Source organism: Mixophyes fleayi, chromosome 1, assembly GCF_038048845.1.
Source record: "Mixophyes fleayi isolate aMixFle1 chromosome 1, aMixFle1.hap1, whole genome shotgun sequence".
NCBI lineage: Eukaryota > Metazoa > Chordata > Amphibia > Anura > Limnodynastidae > Mixophyes > Mixophyes fleayi.
Genome location: NC_134402.1, coordinates 26,578,613 through 26,600,067, shown reverse-complemented (window position 1 = coordinate 26,600,067; position 21,455 = coordinate 26,578,613).

Here is a 21,455-nt window from a genome sequence, read left to right as displayed (position 1 = left end):
CAGAGTCTGGCCTCTGAGAGTGCTGAGCATCTACTGTGTCATAGATGTCACCTTTCCTTCTCGCCTGCAGCCTCCACCAATCAGAAAACACCCAGCCTGCTCTGTGACCTGTACCTTACCCAGATGCCCTGCTGGCTGTATCTAATGTATCCATCAGTGGGGGCTAGCCTGATTCTGGGGGGGCCCTGACTCCTCCGAAGGGCCGCACAGTATGCTAATGATACCTTCACCCATGTAAATGGAATTAGTTCTATTTAGTTCACCCTTAAATTGAAGTAGAACTATGCGCTTAATTCATGTTGATTACATTTTTTTAAGAAACTATTTGTTGGCTTTTTCAGACATAACTGTTGTAATGCCATGGAAATTATTTTTCCGTTTTTTGTTTTTTTTTAGCATTAAATAAAAAATAGTGTAATAATCCATTTCAATTGTTTTTGGCAACATCTCAAAAATTTTTGTAATTGTTTTCCAATTCTCAATTATTTGACAACAATTACATGATGACGTGTGATAACTTCAATAAGTATTTACAATTTGAAATGAAATTATTGTTATTAATATTATTATTATTATTATTATTATTGACATTTATTTATGTAATATGTTCCGTAGCGCATTGCATTAGGGAACAAACACAGTAATAAAAACAAGACTGGGTACTACAGAGAGAGGTAAGAGGGCTCGGCTCGCAGGCTTACAATCTATAAAATGTGATTAGAAAGCATCCTGACTGCTCCCATAGCGGTACCAGATTCCCGGCCTCCTGGCTCACATCACTACAGAGGCTGCTTACATCTTACTACGTCTGATCTTATAGTCTCCTATTACCAATGTCACATCCCCTGAGACCCGGGGCCATAGGAGAAGTCGTGGACAGCCACAAGCAGCCACCAAGGTACAGCTGTAAACCAAAGCTTTAGACTACATCAAATATACATTTCAATGACACACCAGTAATGTTAATGGACCGGATTCATCTTCGAATGCAATGTGATCGCAACTTGTGCTTAAAGAAGTCACGTAACTTGCACACATATAGGTCCCTATTCTAAATACAGATCCCAAGAAACGCTTCCATTTGAATCTGGGTATAAGTGCGCTCTGCCTATAAGTTACTTGCTGTACGCAGACAGACAGAACATAGTGCAGGATGCGCACTTGCATATATGCAATATAAAGAACGCATGCAAAAAACATAAGATTTTATAGAATTAATTTATAACCTTTAATACTATCATCATTAATAAAAAATGTGTGTTAAAAAAAAGATTTTCTTCATTTTTTCTTTTTACATGAAATACATAAATCAGGGTGTTCTTAATGCGTACTGTACATAAAATGCATTTTTATGGTTTCTCTTGCAAAACACGCTCTGGCATGCATACGTGTAGTCCTCACTATCAGTCGGCACTTACACCTGCTCTGTATCTGGTGCGAGGGATAAGGTTAATAAACACGTGCCTGAGAGATGACCAGAGCTTGAGTCAGCGCCATGTGCGTGCGCTAGACCTCCGCACGCCCTTACTGTACGTTGCCTACATCAGCCCGTCTACATCACCCCCGTTCCACCCTCGACATGAATTGCATGCGGTTGCGTTCACTGGCCTAAGTCCTGTTCTGCCGTATGCGCAGAGCAATTTCATGCAAAATACTGCACGCAAATGGACTTATGTTGAAAGATGAACGAGACCCCATATGTGCATAAAATCCTGTAATTAATATCTGTATAAACAGCCTATAATCAGAGAGTAATGATGTCATCACATCCGTGTTAATCAGGCAGGTGTGTGTTATAAGGAATAATGCTACGCTATCTTATATGGCTATTAGAAGTCACCTTAGATCCCTGTGACCTCTCTAAAAGAATTCGGGTTGCAGCTTTGTGTATTTATATGGTGACAGAACTGCTCAGTAATTTCTTATTTTCATATAATTACAGTTACAGTAGGGAGTGCATTATCTCATACATATTTGCAAGAATTATATTTTCAGATTTCTATTACAATTTAAAGCCAGACCTCTAAAGGATTACTTTTATTTTATATTGTGATAAGGTTTAGATTATACTATGAAACTGTTGCCAAAAAAACTGTGATGTTTATATCCTGTCTGTCGGGACCCCAATCCTGGCGTGACTTACTGCCTGCCATGGGTCATCATGAACCATTTGTGTCAAACTGATTATTGTACTTACTACCAATAAATAATCTGAAGGCTAATTGTATATTATAAAATTTATTAAAACTCCTACATTTCTTTTAGGTATATTTAATGACAGTAATATACTCAATTTGTATGCAACAGTAAAATATAGAAAAAAGTGGTGCATTATTCATAGAAAATGAACCATGAGTTTCTAAGATGATGCAAATACATAATTTGTGTCTTGGCTAAAATGGTCACAAACCCCTGTTGTACATTTCAACAGATCTTTAGTATTTCTCATGGTGAAGCTGTGATTATACAGTGGAGTTACCATATGTCTGACTTATGTCTAAGGAAACACCTGGAACATTATGCTGCGGGTGTTACAAAGTACCAAAAAATCACGCAAATATTCCACCTGCAGCTGCAGCTATTTTCATATCTCCGCAAACGTTATTGTGAACTATCCATTGTCATGTATTGTATGTTGCCAGAACACTGGTCAAACTTTTAATGCATATTCCAAAACATGATGCTACAAGTTATACAGTGAGATCTTTACTAGTTACATTAGAATATCATTGCTCAAAACACATGTGGTGTCCAGAAAACGGAAATAACCAAGAATGAATTAATCCACAATGTTGTTATGTTACAATGATGATGTCTCGTTATAATAATATAATCTACCAAGCTGTAAGACCGAGGTTTGAACAGTTGGCGTCTAAATTGTGGCAATTTATTTGGTCAAATAATTGAACTAAAAAATAAATGATCTGACGTTACACGTATGATGTAGCAGTCTGCAGGGGATTTGGATGGAAACTTTGTTATATTGGAATAAACACTGAAGAGGGAAAAAACAGCAAGAATAGACTTACATGTGAGAGAATACCGATGTATTTATGTTACTTTCAAAATCTCAGACAGCATCATTCAGGCTCTTTTCAACACAGCAGCAAGATCAGATCTTAGATCAGAAGACAAGCCTTGTCCGAGGAGCTTACAGATTCATTTTGGACCAGGTTTTCACTAATTGATCTGTGCTTTGTAACATTTAACTTTTTTTTTTACATTTAACTTTAATTTTTGAAAAACAAAATGAAGAAAACAGCACAAATAGGCAAAATGACAAACAGGTTCAAAATATTATCTCAAATTCTGGATTATAATGTTATATGTTATATAGAGAGAAATGTTGTATTTTTGCATCACATTAAAAATATATTATTAAACAATACTTAATTTTAGTTCTTCATTACTGTGCCCTCTGTGTTGCATTGAAATGGGCACATTTGTATAGAATTATCTTTGTCTCTTGTATTTTACATAACTTCTAGCAATATGAATGCTTTATATACTTTATATTGCATGCTTTAATTGAAAGACAATATCCATCTGCTGCATTGCTTAATAGTTTCAATATTACAATGTACCATTCTGGAACCCCACTCATTCAGGAAGGAATGGATTAAAACACTATTAACAATGAGGTTTAAGCCGAGCCGATACTGCGCCAGTTTATGCAGTGTATCTTCCCTCTGTGCATGCCAGACAGTGGCCGCACTTATATGCGCTAATGCAGACTGGCGTGACTCTGCCACTTACTCCAGCCTGTGACTGATGGGGGCGTTGTAATGTGAGCCCAGTGAGGGCACGTTTGTACAATTGGGAACACATGCAGCCTGGGAAAAACACGCATGTATGCCTGAGAAAGCCGTGCTATCTGCGGGTGGTCAGGGGCAGGTTGCAGATAGCGGATGATGATGATGACGGTCTCCGGAGCTAGCGAACCACTTGCCATTGTCCAGTTGTGATTGTTCTGATGATGCTGATTGGTACTTTCTATGCACATGGATGTATATTATGCTTTAGTGTACGTGTTTAAGCAAACTAATTTTTTGTTTTTTGTACGCAAGTTGTTTCTGCTGTACTAGAGAGGTTTTTGAAACTGTATTGATGCCTAGAGGTGAATTCTGTGTCTGACATTATCTGTTCGCATATTGCTATCTTAAGGTGTGCGCTAATCAGCATATGGCTCTTTTACGTCCAGATTTTTATTTATGACCCAACTGTGGAGTAAAACTGGCCTGAAATCTTTGCGAGATCTCACCAGTCACAGTGTCCTGAATAATTCTATTAATTAGAAAGTCAGTGGAATTAGCAATATAATGAATTAGATTTATCATTAGATAATATCATTGAAATAATTGTCAACAGTGATGAAGATTATAACCCGCTGAGGGCAGAGACAGCGTTATTACATGGTCTGTGTTTGAAATGTTCTGTGTGCAATTTGTTTGCATTTTATTTCTCTGCAGAATATCTTGACATGTAATAATAATAATAATAATAATAATAATAACAATAAGTGGATAACAGAAATGTGCTTAATGGACCATAACAATTTATTCATAAAATGCAAGTTAAAGATTAATGTGATTATCACATATAGTTCCACCAGCTTCTCCAATGTCATAATGAAAACACTCTGTATATGTACATACACCAGAACGAATGGCCAAGAAACAGGTACAAATAACAGTGTCTGCATACAAAGGTCTATCTATCTATCTATCTATCTATCTATCTATCTATCTATCTATCTATCTATCTATCTCAGGTCTATCTATCTATCTATCTATCTATCTATCTATCTATCTATCTATCTATCTATCTGTCTATCTATCTATCTATCTATCTATCTATCTATCTATCTATCTCAGGTCTATCTATCTATCTATCTATCTATCTATCTATCTATCTATCTATCTATCTATCTCAGGTCTGTCTATCTATCTATCTATCTATCTATCTATCTATCTATCTATCTATCTATCTATCTCAGGTCTCTCTTTCTATTGATCTATCTATCTATTTATCTATCTCAGATCTATCTATCATCTATCTATTTATCTATCTCAGGTCTATCTATCTATCTATCTATCTATCTATTTATCTATCTCAGGTCTATCTATCTATCTATCTATTTATCTATCTCAGGTCTATCTATCTATCTATCTATTTATCTATCTCAGGTCTATCTATCTATCTAAGGTCTATCTATCTATCTATTTATCTATCTATCTATCTATCTATCTATCTATCTAACTGTCTATCTATCTATCTCAGGTCTATCTATCTATCTATCTATCTATCTATCTATCTATCTATTTATCTATCTATCTCAGATCTATCTATCTATCTATCTATCTATCTATCTATCTATCTATCTATCTATCTATCCCAAAACCATGGTTACAGAAGGTCCGTTTTAATAACATATCTGTTAAATACCAGCAATGATGTGTTTCTGGGTCTTCAGCAGGCAATTTCAGGCAAGAGTTCTATTTTAATTATCGAGAGGCAAAAAAATTTCCATTTACCCTTTAAACACTTATTATTTTTAATACGTCACGTGTGTGCCCATGTCTGGACAGCGCCATAATTGGTGGGATAAGGACAAAGAAAGAAGCAACAATGGGACCAGGAGACCGAAATACTATTACAAATTCTGTGTATTTTTATACTGATATACATTGCAAGGTTCAATCATATTTAGTATAACAACATATTTAAACCTATTTGAGTCATTTAAACTGCTTAGGGATGGGGACCACCGTTGAACCTACACTATATTACAGCAATTTACCAGATGTGCTTGCTCTGTAATTCATGTTTTCAGTAACCAGGAAACTCCTTTCTACTAATGACTTATAATCTCATTCTGTTCTGTCTTTTGTCATCTACCATCAATACATTTCTTGGTCATACAACGTTTAATTTCCATAATAACTTTGTTCATATTGCATCGCACAGAGTTCCCTGCTAAAGAAAACAAAATATTGTGTCAAATATATATAACTTAAATATGTCATTGTTTCATTGAAGTCTTGAACAAAAATACATTTTCAGTAAATTATTTGATAAAGAAGAGCTCCACCCAATACTAAAATTAAGGCTTTAGGTACATTTCAACGGCTTAATATAAAAAACAAAAGGCCTGAGTGGTATTAGTTTAAAGGAGTGGGGAGGGGGTTGGACTGTTATAGCTATCGGGCAATCCGTTGGATCAGGAAAACAGCTCATCCATGGTAAGTGCAATTTAATTTTTTGACATTGGCTCAATGAACTACACCCAAAACTACAACCTTAGATGTAGGTGAAATTTGTCTTTAAATTCAAATTTTTAGCAGCCAAACATTTTACCTGATGTGCAAATCAGTGGCCGGAGTGGAAATTTAGAGGTCCCGGTATGCAAAAATGTAAGTGAATGAAATGTGATAATGTTACAATGAAGGCAGTAGGAGAAGTACCAACGTATACAAGCCCACGACCACCACTGGTGCAAATACTAATGGATTATTGTACTGGTGACTCTGTAAAATTTGACACTACTCTAAAACATTTGGGCATCTCTTTGCAAAATCTGGGAGAGTAAAGCAAACAACAAAAAAAGTAACATTTTAGCAGTAAAAGTAGACAGATTATAAAACAAATGTTAAAAATACATTTTAGGAAAGGATAAGTACACTTCTACTTCTGAAAATTGCAAATTCCCAAATATAAATATTTTAAAGAATACTTCAAATTCTAACAAACTAAAAATAGGTAGTGTGATATACAATAGACGCCAAATATAACAGGGTCAAGAACAATTTATCAGCAGGAAATAACACATTTTGCATAGCGATATCTGTAAAGAAAGACAATGTTTTGTTTAGGGGACATACTAATTAGCTATTGAAGATATACAGTATTTTCTTTTTTGAAAAAATAAAATAAATAAAATAGTATGTTACTGTGTTTTATTCAAATATAATTTGTACAGTAATAAATATTTAATGTATACCGCTAAGCAGACAAACAAAACTGTGTTATGGTTAAACACTACCTGTACAATTTAAAAGTTGGTCATATGATATCAGAAAAATATATGCATTTGTTAAAATACTCTTTGGGTGACGCAGTATACTTAAATTGTGCTTTCTTTTAACTTTTTCTTTTAAAAAAATTGGACCATATTGCAAATATTAAAACTTTAATAGTGTTTTATGATAAGAAATAAACAGTTCAGGCAACAGAACTATCTCTATATACGAATACATACAATGCAATAACAATGTAGAATTAAATAGATATGGGTGACTGTATAAGAAACATTGCACAAAGTTAGCTAGAAAAATCTGTGAAACGCGTAAGTACAGGTTATGTAGAACATTCAATGAAGATTACCTTTGAAAAAGAGTGTGAGAGAGAGAGAGAAAGAGAGAGAGAGACACACACACAGAGAGAGACAAAGAGAGAGGGAGCAAAAGAGAGTGACAGAGATAGAAGAAGAGAGAGATTGAAAGTGTAATACATTTTTCTCTGCAAATAATTCAAATTAAAATACAAAAAGTGCGATCTGGCCCTATGCAAACATATTGCTTGGTAAATTAATCAACAATGGAAATAGTTAATAGTTGTGCATGAAATAAGACTTGGATATTCGGGTCGTATAATTCATGAAGGGTTTATCCTAGATTTGCATCTGGCAACAGATGTACTGTAAAACCAATACATACATGTCCTAACCACAACACAACACAACCGCTTAAACATCCTACCTGGCAAGCATGCAAAATCGTTCATACATTGCTTCTTAAACACTCTAAAGTTTGCTTGCATTAAATTAGCAAAGCCACGTTGTATAGGAACGTTTGTAGTTTTAGCTTGTATTATAGTCCTCACTTAAAATATATAATACAAACATATATAAGTCATGTTAATATATGTTTCATACTTTCCAAAATTCTACCTAAAATACGTATCCTTGATCAAGCAATTTAATGATTTTCTTTCTAGGCCTATGGGAAATTTTTTTAAATTAGCAATTTTTTGATTTAGTTGAGAAAATATTATATAGTAGATTTATAAACAAAGAGATGGAACACAAAATTCATTAAAGAAGGTTCAGCTATTCGGATAAATTTAAGCTTATATAGCTGATTTTTGCAAGACCTTTTGCTCTAGAGAATGTGATAATGCCATATTCTATAATATAATATCCAACATTGTATAATATTGTAATATTTAATATTGCATAATATTGTGTTGTATTATATTATAATGTAACATTGTAATAATATATGATTACATTGTTTTTTAATATCTAATATAGTACAATATTGTAGTAAATTGTAATATCTAACATCATTTAATATTGTATAGTATTGTACTATGTAATATCATATAATATTGTATTGTAATATCTAACACTGCATAATATTAAATTGTATTGCAATATATAATAGTGTATTGTAATGTAACATCATATAATATAATATTGTATTGTAAAATCTAATATTGTATTGTAATATCTAATATTGCATACTATTGTATTGTATTATTATATCATCATCATCACCATTTATTTATATAGCGCCACTGATTCCGCAGCGCTGTACAGAGAACTCATTCACATCTGTCCCTGCCCCATTGGAGCTTACAGTCTAAATTCCCTAATATAGACACTCACACACACAGACAGACAGAGAGGGAGACAGGTAGACACTAGGGTCAATTTTAATTGCAGCCAATTAACCTACTAGTATGTTTTTGGAGTGTGGGAGGAAACCGGAGCACCCGGAGGAAACCCACGCAAACACAGGGAGAACATACAAACTCCTCACAGATAAGGCAATGGTCGGGAATTGAACTCATGACCCCAGTGCTGTGAGACAGAAGTGCTACCACTTCGCCACCGTGCTGCCCAAATTATATGTTATTGTATTGTATTGTAATATCTAATATTGCATAATTTTGTGTTGTATTGTATCTAATATTATATTGTAATGTAACATCATATTTTATTGTACTGCATTGTAATATCTAAGATAGTACAATATTGTATTAATTGTAATATCTAACATCACCTAATATTATATTGTATTATAATATAAATATCATATGATATTGGATTGTATTATAATATGTAAAATCATATTGTAAGGGTTATTATAGGTTGATGTGTTATTTATTATTAAGTGTCAGCAATAAGGACCTTGTTATCTATATGTTTTGTCTTTCTTTTATTTGTCTTTGTTTTTTTCTGTGCAAGCTAAACTTTAATTATGTACGGCACACGCAGAAAGGCAGACAACCCCTGGCCTTTGTTATGCTTAGGGAAGCTATCTTAAGACGACATGGGGTGTCTATGTCAGATTGCTCTGTGATGAATTCATCTGTACTTTGCTTTCAATAAAGGAACTGTTTTCTCAATGCAGAAGGTTACAGTAGTTATTTCCAGTGGAGACATTTACTGGCTATCTTCTTTAAACATTTATGAGTACCAAGGTTGGGTTGGGATCTCATGCAGGACTAGAAATGACAGACGACTCTGAATTTTATGCCCATGTGCTCATACAATCACAGGCTGGCTGTCAATTGGACCCAGTGTAATGGGTACAGAAGCTGACCAGCAGAGGTCTCTGCTTATAGTATGTACTGGGAACCTGCTGAAGTCAACCAGATCACTAGCGTATTCACACCTTTAAACTATTGTACAATGTTTCAGGAGTAAGCCTATAAAGATACAACCTGCAGCAAACAGGGCTGTTTTAATGCATGAGCACACTGGGCAGTTGCCTGGAAGCCTCACGAGCATAGGTGCCCCATAGGCTTGCCTACTTTTTAGTATATCATTCTGGAAATGGCACTCAGAGGGCCTGAGTCATTAAGGAGAGCAAGGCAAAAATAGGAGTACATTTCATCCTGGACAATCCATATTACAATGCAAGGGGTGCAAATTAGTTTATTATTTTGCACATAAGGAAAATACTGGCTGTGTTTTCATATAACACACAAATACTTGATAGGTTTATCCAGGACATGCCCAACCCCAACTATAAATCTGTCCCCACATTTTAAATTTAGCTCCCTCTCCGATGCAACATGATTTTGACAAGGTGCAAAGTTGTTCATGTGCGTGCTGGTGACCAACTGCGCAGGAGAACGTTTATTTTCAAGACCGAAACTGATAAAAAAAATCAGCTTTGCAGCACAATAGGGCAGCAGCGTTTGAACTGGCTTTCACTCATGTGTATGGAAAATGACATCCTGAAGATCATTGACTTCAACACAACTATAAAGCAATTCTCTGCAAAGAAAGTTTGCAAATGTTTGTGTTGAACACAATAATAGATTCATAGTAATTCCATACCGTGCCATCTCCGTCTGTATGATTTACTAACTGAGTACCATTTTTATGTTGAATTTCTTGTTTTTCAACTAAGAGACTCATACCATTAAACTCACCATTACAGACACACAGAACTGGCGCTTTCCCACATCTTAAAGTACTAAAAATTACTCTAATAACTCCTGAAATTGCTTGTTGGAAATGCAGAAATACACTGTTGCTGTTATTTAACAAATAGCTAGGGAATAAATGTATACAGCCAATCAACAGCGCAGTACCTGGATTACCCAATAAAACAATATATAAACAGAACAATTGCATCAATTGAAATGAGATCACTAAAATATAAATGTATTTATTAATGAATAAAATGAATTAAGAAAAATTAGCATAGAAATATGATATTAAAATAAAAAAATAAATGAATAGACACCACACAGGTGTATAAAACAGCTATATCTTAAGTGATAAGATACAAAATAACAGATGCATACAAATGAATTACAGATATATATATATATATATATATATATATATATATATATATATATATCCAGCATGTGATTTAGTTCTCTGACTACATAATTTTTCTTTGGAGTGAGTTACAGTTTGTTGTATTTGTAAAGCTAAAAAATACAACTGTCAACTTGTAGACAATGTAGAAATATATATTGTACAATGATTTTTGTGGTTACTTGAGGCCTAATGCTACACAGAGAATAGTTTGTCTTGTGGTAATTATTCTCTCTTTTAAAGTGGGTTAACCTGTTGTAAATGTCTCTGCACCAACTCACTGCTTAAGTTCTGTGTCTTACAACCATTGACATTACATTGTCATTCCAAGGATTTACACACTAATGGGCTACAGACCAATAAGCAGAACCTTAAATGGTTAATGTGTCACAGCGGCCAAACTTTTCTTGGTATATTTTTTTTTAGAAGCAAGGATATGTGTGTGTGTATATTAGGGAATTTAGATTGTAAGACTGGTGTGGGTAAGTTCTCTGTACAGCGCTGCGGAATTAGTGGTGCTATATAAATAAATGATGATGATGATGATGATGATATGAAGGCCCAGCAGTCTCACCTTAGACGGGAGTGTAGATCAGGGACATCATTACTGTGCACCCCAAAACTTGCAGATTCATCTGTTCCCACACTTGATTTTGCATCAGCTCTAAGTTAACAGAGATCGGGTATCGCCATTTACCTTTAAAGGGATGCATTTTAGACCTTCCAGTTGTATGTCGTTAGAGAAACGCATATCTAGGTGGAGTTTGCAGGAGGTAGGCTTGAAACCAACAAAGTGCCACATGTAAAGTCAAATCTATATGATCCATAAATGAAGCTAACCCAGTATTTTAGAATAAAAAAGTGGTAGTGATAGTGTGATAGGAGCTTGGACTTTTACACTCTTTATCTGCCTCTTTGCACACGCTGACGCACCTCTAGTTTACGGAGGCATCCTGGGATCAGACAGTAGAGGATCACCTTGAAGCACACTGGACAGAGAATATAGATTAGGGTGCGAAATTAAAGCATATCTCAAAGCTGCAATATATACCTGGTAAAATACTGTAACATAATACATGTTATCTTTCTTCTAGATGAGGGGGGAAAAAAAGAGTCCAATTAACATTGCTCCATAGTTATGATTTTAGAATACTATACAAATGCTCTAAGCTTCATATTTGTACCACTAGGTGGTATTGTTCTATATATAAATAATCTATAGATTCCTTTTAAAGGATAGAAAGTGCAGTCATTGATTACTGTCAGCGATGAAGGTCTTGACACAGGTACTTGAAACCTGCGCTCTTATTGAATAATAGTATTCACATGTTGCTATTTTACCTGTGATGAGTATTAATGTAGGGGTGCATAGGCAAACCGAGTGGGGGGGGGGGTTCCTAGTGCCTGTAAACCCCCCTTCAAGCCTGGGGCACTGTATAATTGAGGTGGCTGGACCCTGCCCCCGCTTCACACGGCTCTGCTCGAAAAGAGAGAGTTGGTGCATCTAACAGTGGTGCATGCAGCACTGCCCATGTATATTATAGAGATAGGGAGAGTTGGAGAGCAGCCAAGCACTGTCTAAAATTATAGCCCCGCCCCCATCATCAGTGATGTTTTATGAATGAACAGAGCTTCATTCCAAATATGGCAACGCACATTGTATTCCTGTTTACAATGGGACTTCTGTGAACTGCAGAGTTACATGTCATAACTTAACGCTTTTCATTTGTTCATTATTTCTTAATTTGTCATCTAATATCATATTATGTTCTGAAAGTAATTTAGGTTTATATGTTACTAGCTGAAGTACCCTTCGTTGCCTGGGTTTAAATCTTCAAGTTATTAAGTTAACAAGGAGTTGGATGTCAATTGCATTAATTGAAATGAGCTCACTAAGATATAAATGTATTTATTAATGAATAAAATGAATTAAGAAAAATGAACATTAGCAGCTTAGAAGCTCCTCCAACACACCCATTAGGTGGCTGCCCGGTGTAGTTTTTGCTTTTATATTAAATGCTATCCAAATACATCCAGTGGAAGGCTCAGAACAGGCTCCCCAGATCAAAGTTCTTACCAGCGTAAACTAATGTGAGGTCTGACCTTAACCGCCTAATATGTCTTCTGGGACCCAATGTTACCAGTCTGTGAAGTGTTTGTCCAAATCCATCCAGTGGAAGGCTCCGAACAGGCTCCCCGAGAGTACACCAATGGGAGGTACGACGGGGACCCTAACCCCTTTAAAACCTGTCCAGGATCCAACTGGACCATCTTGCATTAGTCTCATCTGAATCGGTGCAGAGGAGTCCAAATGCATATCCGAACAGACAAACAAACCAAATACATCCAGTAGAAGGCACAGAACAGGCTCCTTGGGTCAAAATTCTGGGCAGCGTACACCAAAGCAAGGGCTGACTGGGATGAATTTTGCATGCCTTAATTTGAGTTTTAATATTATAGTTATCATATATATATCAGTGGTGGCCCCCAGCTGTGTGTGCTCCAAGCACTGATGGTGAGCAGGAGTGTCCCTGCACCGAAGAGTATATCGCTACAGTAGGAAAAGTAAGTGGGGAAGGTGTGAGATGGCGCGTGGGGAAGTCTGATGGTCATGTGGGGAGGTCTGAAGGGAATGTAAAGGGTATGTGGGGAGGTTATATTGGCATGTAAGGATATGTGTGAGGTCTGAAAGGCATGTAAGGATCATGTGGAGAGGTCTGATGAGTATGTAATGGGCATGTGAGGAGGTCTGATGAACATGCAAAAGGTATGTTTGGGGGTCTGATGGGCATGTAAAAGGTATGTAGGGGGGTCTGATTGGCATATAAGGGGCATGTTGGGAGGTCTGATGGGCATGTAAGGAGCATGTCAGGAGGTCTGATGGTCATGTAAGGGGCATATGGGTAAGTCTGATGGGCATGTAAGGGGGTTCTGTAACGCTTCTACAGTCTTCCAGGGCTTCAGAAATTAAATCTTTAGGGACCTACTCTATACCTGCATGGTCATCTACTTGAACGACATCCTAATCTTTTCTCAAGATCTCACTACCCACCGTCGCCAGGTTTATGAAGTTCTGTCCAGGCTCTGGAAGAACCACTTATTATGCAAGCTACAAAAATGCTCCTTTGAAACTACCCAAATGCCCTTTATTGGATATATCGTTTCTGGCTCAGGCTTGCAAATGGATCCTGAAAAAGTCTGTACTATCCTGGAGTGGCCTCGGCCTTCTGGACCCAAACTCATTCAATGTTTCCTTGGGTTTGCAAACTATTACAGGCAATTTATCCTGGGCTAATCCACGCTTGTTGCTCCCATAGTGGTGCTCACCCGAAAAGGAGCCAATACAAGTCTGGTCTCCTGAGGCTAGAGAAGCCTTCTCTAAAGCTCTTGTTCTTAGGTAGCCTGATACCTCCCTACCTTTTTTCTTAGAGGTTGACACCTCAGCAGTAGGAATTGGGGCAGTCCTCTCACAGGAATCTACATTCCTGCACTTTTTCCTCACACACATTTCTCCCTGCCGAGAAGAATTATACTATTGGAGAGAAAGAGGTTCTAGTTATGAAATTGGCTCTCTCGGAAAGGAGATATCTCTTGGAGGGGTCCAGGTTCCCGGCCATTATCTTCACAGAACACAAGAATTTATTGTACCTTCAATCAGACCAGTGCCTTAATCCACGCCAAGTGCGATGGTCCCTTTTCTTTTTCCGTTTCAATCTTCACATCACCTTCAGACAGGGCTTAAGAAAATGAAGGCTGATGCCCACTCCCAGGTCTTCATCCATGAGCAGGACACTGAGAAACACACTAATTATCCCACTCAGGATGCAAAATGTCTTCTGTCTCCATGTTTTCTTCTTCCTTGACACCTTCAGGCAAGTCTTTTGTTCCCCCTAACCACCATAAGAAACTCCTCCTGTGGTACCACGCTTCTTGCTTTGCCGGTCTTGCTGGAGTACTTAAGACCACCGAATTCATTTCCAGCAACTTTTGGTTGCCGACTCTCCATCCTGATGTTAAGCAGTTCATGGCCTCCTTATGCCCTACTGCTATCACTTCCTGACAAGCCATGTTTTCACATATCTATCGACCGATCTCACTACTAGCAAGAATTTTGATACCGTTTGGGTAATAGTAGACTGTTTTTCTAAAATGGCTCATTTCATCCCTCTCATTGGTCTTCCTTCTGCTACGGTTCTGGCTCGATTGTTCGTTAAAGAGATTTTTCGACGTCAAGGTTATCCGGCTGAAATTGTCTCTGATCATGGAGTCCAGTTCACCCTACGTTCTGACAAGCCCTTTGTAAGCAATTTCACATCAGCCTACTATTCACAGTCCAATGGGCAGATGGAGATGGTCAATCAAGATCTTGAGATGTATTCATAAGGATGTACTCTTCTGCCACACAAGATGATTGGTCTGACCTCTTGCCCTGGGCGAAGTTCGCTCTTAACAACCTATACTATGAATGCACTTCTGCCACTCCTTTCTCCATGGTCTATGGTCTCCATCCCAGTCTTCCTAAATTCTCGTCCCTCCCTCCCATCCAGGACCCTGCGGTTGATGCTCTTCATCGTGATTTCGCATCCATTTTCTCACAGACTCTGAAATGCCTTAGGAAGTCTTCAATTTGGTGTAAGTTTTTTGCTGACAAGAAATGATGAGCTGCTTCTGCCCTTCTGCCTTAAAGGTTGGGGCTTAGGTTTGGCTTTCGACCAAGAATATCCGTCTGAGAGTACCAAGCATGAAATTTGCACCTTGATTTATTGGCCCCTTCAAAATCCTACAGGTCATTAACTCTGTATCAGTTAAATTGAGACTTCCTGCTTCCCTTCGCATCTCTAATTCCTTTCATATCTCTCTGCTCAAGCTTGTGATCATCAACCATTTCTCCTCCTTCTCTGCACCTCCATCTCCTATCGACATTCAACAGGAGAGGAGTTTGAGATCAGACAAATCCAGTCAGACCTCTTGTGGAAGTTAAATACCTGTTGGATTGGAAGGGATTTGGTCCAGAGGAACTTTCCTGGGTCAATTCTTCTGATATCAGCGCTCCCTCCTTATTAAGGAAGTTCCATTCCAGGTTTTCCAGTAAACCTATACTTAAGTGTTCAGTACCCACTTTAAAGGGGGGAGGGGTGTACATCAACACACCAGCTCTGACATTCGCTCAGCTGGGGTTCGGTGCGCTTACCTTATGGCCCCTTCTCTGGTTCTCTTCAGTGCTGAGCGCCACTCATGGTGGCCGCCATCTTGTTGTTTGGGTAGCGCAGACCTGTTCTTATATCTGCTCTGCCATACAATCACTGGTTAAAGTGTCAGTACCCTCCCTTCTGCCTATTTACAATACCGCTCCGAGGACAGTGGCAGGTGGGGAGTTTGACTGGGGCGGTACACCTGTCAAACCGTAACGCAGGTGTCCTAAGGCGAGCTCAGGAAGGACAGAAACCTCCCGTGGAGCAGAAGGGCTTTAACAATCTCTGGTTAAAGTGTCAGTACCCTCCCTTCTGCCTATTTAAAATACCTGGTCACTAGCTATGGTGCCAGTTCTTGAAGTCTCTCTGCCAGTGGCTCCTGTTACTCCGCCTACAGAATATCGCACCCTCGGTGATTCAGACCTAGAGCCTCCATGCTTACCTGGATGTCAGTGCTCCCTGTCCGCAGATCAGACCCTGAGCTTCCAAGCTCACCTGGACCTCTGTGTATTCCGCCTGCAGACTATCACACCTTTAGTGATCCAGACCAAGATTTCCCAGGCTTACCTAGACCTCTGTGTATTTAGTCCACAGACTGTTGCACCACCAGTAAACCAAACTCACACCAAACTTACTTACCTTGTGTTTTCTTGCTTTACTGGATCATCGGTCCTGCCCTACCAGCATCCCAGATTTCCCTCACCTCTAAGCATTCTGCGCTCTCCATCTGCTCTTGCTTGGGACCTACTTGGAGAACCACAGCCTGCGGGTCAGAAGCCACAAAGTTCATACTTCCTTGTGGGGGTCACTAGCAAACACTTTCCGCTTCCTTAGACTCCGTGCCTCCCTGTGGGTAGAGTTAAGCCAAGCAAACAGCAAGGGTCCAACTGACCCGTTCACTTGTGACAGTTAGTTTATTGAAATCTGTGTTCATTTGCGTTATGCTATTATATTACATACATATTTTAGGTTATTGGTTATATGTGGGGATATTTATTCTTAAATGTCACCCGGTGGAATAGTTACTTAGGGAAAAGACAGAACAAAAGGTTTGGGCTAAATAGAGTGTAAACAGACTCCATTCCTCCACTTGTCATTTGGCCAACAAGTTCATTGCATAAGGCTGGGTAGACACTGCAGAAAATTTTTCTCAATGTGATATAGTTAACGATTTTACCAACGACTGAAAAAAAAATCCCGATCAGCGTGTTGATTCATGTGTGCACACTAAACACGGTTTACAAGATTTACCTTCAGATCTGTGCTCTTCATCTGTCATAACCATTGGCTGAAAAGATTGTGACTCTGCACACTCCATAGAGATCTATGGACACTGCAGATCATGAGTGCATACACACTGCAGGATTGGAACAACACCGTTCAATCGTTGAACAAGATTGTTATTCCAGTTAAAAAATCAAATCAAACGATACGATGAGCTTTGGAACAATACTCGTTCATCATTGGAGTGTATACACTAATGCGATATCGGCTGAATGGTCGTTTATCATGTGATTGGCTCAATAATTGGCTGAAAAATGTGTGTAATGTGTACCCAGTCTAATAGTTCCCTAGGCATCCTCTCCAAGGGGAACCAACTGTCCCCAGCCAGCAGAGGTAGGACACTCCAGGATTAGCCCTATCATCTTACCACCTATCACCAGCTAGATACCACCCTATTTATAATTCCTCATTAGCTGCATGACTATGGGAATAATAAGGATTATACAACCTGTGCCTTTGGGCTCTAAAGGGAGATCTTGTTTTTTTGGTGACTAGGAACTGGGCTTGTAATGAATTGTTCTGCCTGGTATCAGTACATCGACTCGCTTTTTCTGCCATCTGCTGAATAAACTACGCTTTGGTCGCAACGATTTGCCAAGGGGATTTTCAGAAAACCCACCAGGACGCAGGGTCCTCACAACATCTCAAATATAATTTGTGGTAAGGTAAATTAGAAGTGTCACAGCAGAGTGACAGCAGGAAGTGGGGTAGGAGTTAGTATAAGATCAATAGCACTAGGGGCTAGATTTACTAAACTCTGGGTTTGAAGAAGTAGAGATGTTGCCTATAGCAACCAATCAGATTCTAGCTGTCATTTATGTAGTACATTCTGCAAAATGACAGCTAGAATCTGATTGGTTGCTGTGGGCAACATCTCCACTTTTTCAAACTTGCAGCTTAGTAAATATACCCCTAGATGTTTGTATGCCACAAATATATAAAGACAAATATCATCCCAGTTTCAATGCTGAGAGGGACATTAAGGATATTGAAGAGCTTGGTTGCAAATTCTTTTTTGTACCTAAGAACCGCTGTCCTGCCATACAGATTGGAATGATGGGATATTTACATCATAGTTAAAGCTGCACCACTACCTAGTCCATAACAGCTCTTCCCAATCCTCAGAGACTTGGGTAGCCTCACAGTCCCAGCTGAAAACGAGGATTGTCCGACATATTGGAGGGGAGATGAGAGAGAACCAATGAGAAACTGCGAACATCGCACATTTTAAAGTGGTGATGGTGGTAATGCATATTCAAAGGGACACACCAACTAAAATTTTAACTATTCCTGTCACATAACTCCCAATATTTGGGAATCCAGCTTCACTAGTGGGCGTGGCCATTTTATGATGGATAGCATGCCTAGAGGTTCAAGCAACATTCATTGCCGTGTACACCAATGCGAGCAGCACCCGTTCATCGTTGCTCTGCCATGCAGAGCTGCAGTGAACAGATGATACACCCTATTTTCCCACCCGTGAGACAGAAGCTGGTGGGATGGTGCGACAACGCCCTCAAATTGGGACTGTCCCATCTAAATCTCATTTCCAAGGGCCCTAACTACACCTAAATGTGCATGTCCCTACTATATATAATGTGTATTGGTATGCCCTTGAGAAGCACCAGCCCCAGTCTGTCCCTCCAGGTGACGTGGAGCTCAAGTCTGCTTTGTGCACTAAAACAAAGATGATATTTGCAGTCCCCGGTTGGATTTATGTCCAAGTCTGAATTAAGGCCATCATGCTTATGTTACAGCACATTGTGTATATCAGAGACTCTCTAATTAAATCTATAATGCAGTAAACTGTGTATCTATTTTTACGTTGCATTGTGATTCCAGTTTGTTCATTTATTTACAATTTACTTAATTCTTTCTTTTCACTTATTGCTACATACCATCCACCACATCCCTTCTTTATTAAAACCCAATACTAAATGTCCTGAGGCAGATACCATTTACACTTGTGTTATTGCTTGAGTTGGGGCGCGTAAGTGTTACGACTCTGCCTATATTTTGTATGTGGCAGCAGTACCTCAAATCCACCAGAGGTGCTGCTGTACTGCCCCTGAACTGTACACCATACCTGTAGGAGTTAATCTCCTTGCCTGATTAGAACTCCACCTGTCTCACAGCTTCAAATACCTGCTTCAATCTGTGCAGTTCATTGTTAATCCCTGCCTGCTGCTTGTTTCTCCCTGTTCCAGTGTTTGTCCTACTGCTGCTTGATCTCCCGTTGTGACCTCGACCTGATTAATGGTTTATGCTTATTTGCTTGTGACCTTGAACTCTGCCTGGATACTGCTTGAACTCTTGTTGCCCTGACCTCGGCCTGATTACCAGTTTATGCTTGTTTGCTTGTGACCCTGAACTCAGTCTGGATACTGGTTTCAGCTTGAACTCTTGTTGCCCAGACCTCTGCCTTGTCACTGGACTCAATCTGTTTGTTTCCCTGAACAAACTCGTTAATCTGGCAATAGGGTAACTCTATACTTTTCCTGCCATTCATCACACCTATTCATATTTGTGCATTGGAGTTATACCTGTTTATGCTGCTACCTGAAAATGTGCATATTCCAGGAACTGAATCCTTGTTCATATATTTTGCCTCAAAAAAGACATTTGGTTTTTATACTGCTGTTGCCGCTTCCTGAGTTCGCTAGGAATCAAATCAGTGAGGCAGCAGATTCCCGAGTCAACCCCTGGTGGAAAGAATAGACCCTTGTCATCTGCTAAAAGCCAGTGAGAAAACTTGGGTTGTGCACAGCGTCACCAGCAGTAAGTGGTAATCCATTCGTAGGCCTGTCCATTGGTAACATAGGGAAAATAATTTTTTTCATGGTTCTACGCTTAACTAAAAATTATTTCTTAATTGGTCTTAAACGTGCTAGTGCCAAATGGGACTGATATTACAATAAATACCCACATCCAAATAAATTGACAAAATACCAGTGATAATACATAAAAAATAAAACAGATCACAAATCATTATTGTTGAGTACAATAGTTGACACTTAAAAATCCATTGGAGAATAACAAAAAAGCTCATCAAAAATAAAGGGCTAACAACACTAATGTACCGTAAACATACAATACACTAGATAAATTACATATAACAAAAAAATATATGTTGAAAAAAACAAAGAAATTAGTGAATAAAATATAAGTCACATAGCCATAGAGACAAAACTTTATTTTTTAATTTACTTTTACCTGGTAAACCTTTAACACTAAGGGAACCGACAAAGAGTTGACCCGTTTCTCTACGTGATCACTTTCAGCATGTGTAGGTAACAATCCGGAGTTCAGAAAGAAGTAGCTTTCCAGCTCGCTGAAGACGTAAGTTCCTGCCAACAACTGTAGGTATAAAATTCCGGTGTCCTTCTATAGGAAAATGATAGCAGTGGCAGAGGAAGGGTTAACACCGGAGTCGAAATTGCTGGAGTGTGAGGGATTTCCTGCCTGCTCCCAGCCCAATGAGCTCATAGGAATCTTGTATAGTTTATGTATAGTGCCATTATTTATTACACAGCGCTGTATAGAGAATAAGCCCCCATTGGAGCTTGCTGTCTAAATTCCCTAACACACTCTAGGATCCGATTTCTGTTAGAAGCTAATTAACCTATCAGTATGTTTTTGGACTGTGGGAAGAAACCAGAGCACTAATGGAAACCCACGCAAACACGGGGAGAACGTACAAACTAAACAGATAGGGCCCTGGTTAGAATGGAACTCATGACCACAGCGCTGTGTGGCAGCAATGCTAACCACTGAGTCACCATGCTGCCCAGGTCTACATCCTGAGCAATCAGTCAGTGGGCTATTTGATTCAGCTCAAGGACATAACTTAACTTAATAGCAATCTAATACTAGTTGGGGTTCAAGTGAACTTAAATCACTCCCTAGCACCATGAGACCTTGTCAAACTAGTGCTGACCCAAGCCATAAAAAAAAAAATAAGCCACCCCTCCCCTCCCCTCCCACAAATGTTGTCTTAATACCACCTACCAACCCTGAAAAATATAATGGAAAAGTTTATTTCCCACCATTTTGCCTGGTTTCCGTATGTAATGCCCGTATAATAAGGTATTTGCAGGATTGTTAGAAAAAGAAAGTTCCATCAGCCCAGAAATAGT